Here is a 6,862-nt window from a genome sequence, read left to right on the forward strand (position 1 = left end):
TGTTGACCAACATAAAAGTCTTTTCTTGACTGAAAGGGAAAAAACATATTTTTTCCTATTCCCTTAAATTTATTCTTTCTTCCACAGCTGGCTCATGAGTTTTTCAGGTGCTTCATACTTGTTGCATTTTCTCCTACTTCCTTAAGTAATCCAGAAAATTTTATTAACTAAAATGCTTTGTGGGGAAAAAAAAAAAAAAAAAAAAAAAAAGATTGCTACCAAGTCCAAAAAGGTTAACAACAACAACAACAACTCAGTGCTGCTTTGGCTCATAAAATGATGGGGAATGGGACACATACAGAAACATGAAAAGTGCTTACAGAAGGGCTGGCTCTTGCTCTTCCCTTTACAGGAGAACCTGCCTATAGTAATCTGGTGGAAGATAAGAGATGTGAAGCAGAGCTGATCTGCCCCAATCAACCCAGCTGAGACCCACCTAGATGAATAGATAACCAGTCAAGCCCCAGGTATGTGAGTGAGCCTTGTCGAGATTAGTAGAGCCAATTGGCAGATACTTTAAAGAGTGAGCTACTGCACTGAGGCATGGACAGCAACAGCCAAGCCATGTTGAGATCAGCAAAAGCTATAAGACATATCAGACTTAAGTCTTCATTATTGTATGCCTCTGAGTTGTGGGTGGTAGGTCAGACAATCCTATTGTGTCAATAGCTGACTGATATATTCAGCTCGTGACCAAAGAGAAAATATTTTTTACATCCTTAAAAGGAAATGCCCTTTAGTCACTTCCTCAGAGTAGTTTCATTAAGCAAAAACTAGTTCTTCTTCCTACAAAAGGTACCATACCCCAGAAACATTCTTTCACCTGACCAGGGAAAAATGTCCAGGGAAAAATGTCCAGTTCTTTCAGGATTCCTCCTGAAATTCACAGGCAGCCAAAGGGTACTACAGTTCCCTTGAGCATTAACTGATTGTTACTGGATTGCTGAGGTTTTGTTCATTTGTTTGCTTTTATTTGGTGTTGTTATTTCTTCTTTTCAAATAGAAATGAAAGGAGAAAATAAAACTACAGTCATATTTCTATTAAATTTGAAGAAATAATAGAAAGGAGAACTCACAATTTTAAATACTGAATGTATGTTTTCTTAAGCCAGACATAATTCACTCATTAATATTAGCCTGGATCTTAAAGGCATCTGAACTTTTTTATTATATACCTGGGAACTATCATGAAATGTCTACTATGGGCAGCACACGTAAAATTGGCTACACTAACATGGTAGGTGAAGTAGTAGGATAATTGCCTAGATCCTTCCACTTCTTACAATCTTAGAATCACATTATATATATATATATATAATATATATATAATATATATTATATATATATTATTTATATATATATTTACAGGTACAAGTTATGCTCAATTCTACAAATTAGCACAAACTAAAACTCTACCAAGAAGAAGGAAGGAGGGACAGGATAGATTTACGTAACTGGTAAAATCATAGTTCTCAAAATTTTCCTTTTTCATTAAACAATTAAATTTTCGCAGGAGATATGAATGTGTGTCTGAGCTCTTGGGTAGATTAGAATTTACTTGATTATTGGAAGGGCAGTTTTAAGAGAAAAATAGAAAAGACATTCACTCTACCATTCTGTGAATAAACTTTATAGCATAATGTAACTTTGTGTTAAAGTTATAATGGATAAAATGCAAGATTGAACTATGTTCTGACTGTATAATCTTATTGATAACCTAAACCTCAATTTTCCCATTTCCAAAATAAGCATTTGACTACCTATTCTTTTCACCTTCAGGAGGATTCTTAAGAAAATCAAATAAGACAGCAAGTAAAGATACATCGAGTTATAATATTTTTAAAAAGTTGTTAAATACTAGGGAATATCCTATTTTATGTGATTTTGCACCATTTAAACTAATACACATGTGATTTGTAAACCCTTATTGGTTTGATTCCTCTTATTTGTATACAGTTTTTTTTCTATTAAAAATTAGGATGAAACTTCAGCTGTGTTAACGTAGCTCAGTTAAAAAAGAAATCCAATAAACTAGAAAGTTTACTGAGACTAATTTCACTAAACACATCTAATTTCTGCGACATCATATTTTGGCAAATTCAGGTCATTCCCATGAATAATTTTATAGAAGTCATCTAGATACTATTTAGGGCCACTCACTGATTGTTTCACATTACTGAACATCTAGAAGGCAATATATGATCTCTCTGTCTCTCTGTCTCTCATCTCTCCCTTTCTCTCTTCTCCTTCAGATTATTTAAGTAAACATAGCACATATCATAAGCATTATGTGTGGTCTATTTGCTAGCCACTGCCCATGAAACTGGAATAGGAAGCCTTCCACTACTGTTCTCCTTGCTTGGTATGATGGTTGAGTCAGTGATTCTTATCATGTCTGAAGAAACACCACCCATCAGGGGTTACATTTACATGCTCTACTGAAAAAGAACTTTAGCTGAAATGTTCTAATAGTTCAGACCCTGCTGTGAAACATATGTGAAGAGACATTAACCACCTACATGTGTTAGGAATGTAAGAAACACAGAAAAACTGTGCGGTTCTACAAACTGGCAAAATAATTGAAACTTAATGAGGAGGTTCTCTGGGCAGAAAATGACCTCTTGTTGAGGTGTCACTGAGTTCCCACTTTCTATCCGTTAGCTGGAAAAATGAATGACTAAGAGCGTAAAGAGCATTCTAAACCCCACTGAGCCCAGTTTGTGTTCAATGTTGATTACCTTATAAGTGTTCTTTTTGCTACTTAGGTATTTGAAAGGTTGTTTTTTGTTTTGCTTTGTTTTGTTTTGTTTTGCTTGGCTGATTTAGATTTTTAAAGTTTAAAAAAGCCAAAAGAGAGAAACATTCTTCTAATGTTTTTACTCAGTATTCTGAGTATAGAATCAGGGAACTTCCAACTAATCCTGACTCTATTTTGGTGACACAGTTGCAACAAAATGCTAAAATTCTAAGTTTGTAGAATTTGAACTGCTAGGTTCATTTTTGTAAACTTCTAAACTAATCTGCCTTTTTAGATAGCATTTTTCCTCTACTAAGAAACTAGAGAATTTAGCTCTATATTTCTCCAGAGACAAAGTCTGTCTTTGGTTCTTTGCATCATGCTGTCTAGTCATCTAGGGCTTGTAGACTGTCTCCTGGTTCACTATGGCGCTCCACTCCTCAGAGCTGCCCTCCAGGCCTGAATTTTAGGGTCTCCGCTACCTCTATATTCTTCCCAAAAATGTTTCTGTAAAATTTATTTACCCACCCATTTTTCCCATTTCTCACTTGGATGAAATTTCTTATTCCAGCAAAGCACATCTTATCATTTACCATAGTAATACAATTATTATTGGAGAAATCTCAATTTTATGTCCATTTGACTAGTTTGCTCCACCCCCCCCCCCCATACACACACACTTCTTTCTGCTATTATTTTTTGGATCTTCCTGTTAGATCTTGCAACCTGTGGTGTTAGAAGCATATTGTGGTTGTGTCTCTTGATGGGTCAATATGTTGTCTTTAACCCAAGTTTTTAGGTTTGGTAAATTGTAACTGCTGGAGAAAGTGATCAAGATCATATTCTATTTCAAAATAGTGTTAAAGTGGAGCAACAGAAACTCTTGAGACAGTGTAAATAGCAATGCAAAACTGTACAGCTATTTTGGATATCAGTTTAGCTGTTTTTAATGATGTTAAATGTACATAGACTATATTAGTCATTTGACTTTTAGGTAGTTACTGAAGAGAAATGAAAGCATATGTTAATACAAATTTACACACTTAAAATAGAGCTTTATAGAACCTCTATGTGAAATCAGCAAAACCTGGAAACATCAATTGTTCATAAATAGGTGAATGGATAAATCAATATTTATCTCCTCAGTTTTTTAACGAGGAGCTGTTCCTTCCTACAAACTGAAAAGATTGCCTAGTTTAGGACTTCATGTAAGAAAGTTTAGTGGGATTGAAGTAGGTTAGGTAATTAGATTCCAGTGGTCTCTTATGATTAGATTTTCTCATCATGTCCCGACCCTGCTTCTCAGATCTCAGAAGTGTTATTTATCCAAATCAGGAAATCCTCCGTTACGGACTAGATGGACAATTTATCTGGAAATTGCAGACACTCATCTTTTCACATGCCACCTCATAAATGAGCAATGTTGTCTGCGGTCTATGTTTCAGAACCCACTGTATACTCAGTATTTTTAACCTTTAGGCAGATACTAACTAAGCATATTGTGAATATTTATTTTAATAAGAATTTAAAGTGAAAGTGAATCCTATGATAGGGTTTTCTTTCTTGGTGTCTTGAAATTTTAATTGCAATTAAAATGATTTCAACCCAAAGTAAAAGAATACCCTTAATTTAAGGCTGTTGTAAAATCAACTGTATAATGAAGTCTTTTGCTACATAAACTTCCTCAGAGGAAAATAGGGACAAATGGATTTTGCTCCCGTCAACTTTCAAGCATCATAGAGTAGGTCATGTTTACTCTGTAGAAAACAGAGTAATTACTCAAGAGATATGAAATGTTGTTCTTATATTCCAAACTGAGTATAGATGGTTTACTAGCAGACCATCGCTATAATACAGCTTTTTCTGTGTCCACCCTGGATGCTTCCAATGGTCTCTTATGATAAAATTGACTTTAACTGTGGACTGAACTGCTCTGCTGCAACTTCTGAGAAGTTCCTGACTAAAATATAAAGGCATTACCACAACTTAATACACACCGCCACATTTATTTAGAAAATCCAAAGCACAAATCTGATCTAACAATGACTAAGAATGAGAGAAATAAGAGAGAGAACACCTTGGAATTAAGAAATAGAAATTGTTATATACATATAATCTTTATAGTCTTAAAGTAAACACAAATAACACTTAAAAAGGAGACTCATTATTCATATGTTTTCTATAGTTATTAATACTAACATGGAGTGGATCTTTAGTATCCTAAAATTCCAGGAGTTTTGCTTCTAGAAATTATATAAACAAAAACTACCAAATTAATTGAAACCTCTGATTTTTTTAAGATTATGAAAAAAAAGTCTTAAGAGTTGATTTAGCCAATGTCACAGGCCTCTCAGAGGTTTAGACTACTATGAACTATAGGTTTCTAAATCTGCCTCTACAATACACTTGGTAGTTTATGTCCTGATCAAAAGTTGAATTGAAGTTTGCTCCATTTATTTGAAGGTAGTCTTCAGCAATGCCTTAATCTCTTAAGCAATAATACTGAAAAACAGAGGTTTCAGGATTCATGTAAGCCTAAACTTGTGAACTCATGTTGTCTTGGTGGGTTGCTTGACTTTTTCATATATTTCCCTGCTTCCTCAATCCCCTAATATCACCCTACTCTCCACTTTCAGTTGATGATCTTGTTTTCTACTTTACTAAGGAAATTAAAGCAATCAAGAACTCCTCCCACACCTACTCTTCTACCAGCATCTGCGGCTACATACTCCTATACGTACCTGTGCCTAGAGATAAGACATTCAGTTGTATTGGTACTTTTGACAACTCAAAGCCATCGCTACATAATTCTGTCCTCTACTGAATCATTTTCATCTAGTACATCATGTCATTATGTGTTTTAGCCCAAAACAAAACCTTGCACTGATCTCACTTCCCCTGCCAGGTAATCCCCCCATTTCTTTGCTATCATTTGCAACATATTCCCTCACAGAGGTGTCTATACTACTATTTTCTATTTCTTTCTTCCTACTCCCTCTTAACAATAAATATACATTTATTCTAAAAGGTCTTCTGTTCAAAACACACCACCCATGTCAACATCATCAACCACTTCCACATTCCTAACTAACTCTTTTGGCAATTTAATCTTTCTGAAACCATCAGCAGCTTTTTATACAATTGATTATTTCTATCTTCTTAATGTATATATCAGTCAGGAAAGGCTGGGTTATGCAATAGTGAAAACCGACTTCCAAGCCTCAGTGTGTTAAAACTCATTCATGTCTCTCATTTATTCTATGCATTCATTCCAGTTTGCCTGGAAATCTCCTCTCTGCTAAGCCCCCACTTGGGGCCCAAGGCTGGTAGAGCAACCACTATTTAGAAAAACAGCTATTAAATGTTTGAGCCAAGAAATGACACATACTCATACATCCATGTTCCCACCATGTCTCCATCCACACGTCTTCAAATCCATACCCAATCTGTCAGCAAATTTCTATTTTTCTTCTCCACAAAATATACCAATATCTGGCCACTTCTCTCTCTGTTTACTGCTAACATCCAAGCCAACATCATCTTTTTCTTAAATTATGGTAATATATTCATAATAAATAAGACTCCTTGCTTATTATTTGTACTCCAACAGTTTATTCTCAATACGGTCACCTGAGAAATTCTTTTTAAAATGCTAAGCAACACTATTATTTAGCCCGATAAAAAAAAAAAAGGGGAAATTATTACACATGCTATAACATGGTTGAATCTTGAAGACATTATGCTAAGTGAAATTAGCCAGTCACAAAAGAACACTCTATGATTCTACTTACATGAGGCAAAAAGGATAGTCAAATTCATAGAGATAGAAAGTAAAATAGTGATTACTAGGAGCTGGGGGAAAGGAGTAGGGGAGTTATTGTTTAATAGAAATAGAGTTTCAGTTTGGGAAGATAACAAAAGTTCTGGAGATGAATGATAGTAAAGGTTGCACAACAATGTGAATGTATACTTAGTGCTACAGAATTGTAGTTAAAAATGTTGAAAAAGGTAAATTTTATTTATTATGTTAGATGCATTTTACTACAATTAAAAAATAGAAAAAAAATATTAAATAGCATCAAGTCATTCTTCTGAAGGCTCACACTTTCACTTAGAAAAATACAC

The sequence above is a fragment of the Rousettus aegyptiacus genome, unplaced genomic scaffold (assembly GCF_014176215.1).
Source record: "Rousettus aegyptiacus isolate mRouAeg1 unplaced genomic scaffold, mRouAeg1.p scaffold_m13_p_8, whole genome shotgun sequence".
Classification (NCBI taxonomy): domain Eukaryota; kingdom Metazoa; phylum Chordata; class Mammalia; order Chiroptera; family Pteropodidae; genus Rousettus; species Rousettus aegyptiacus.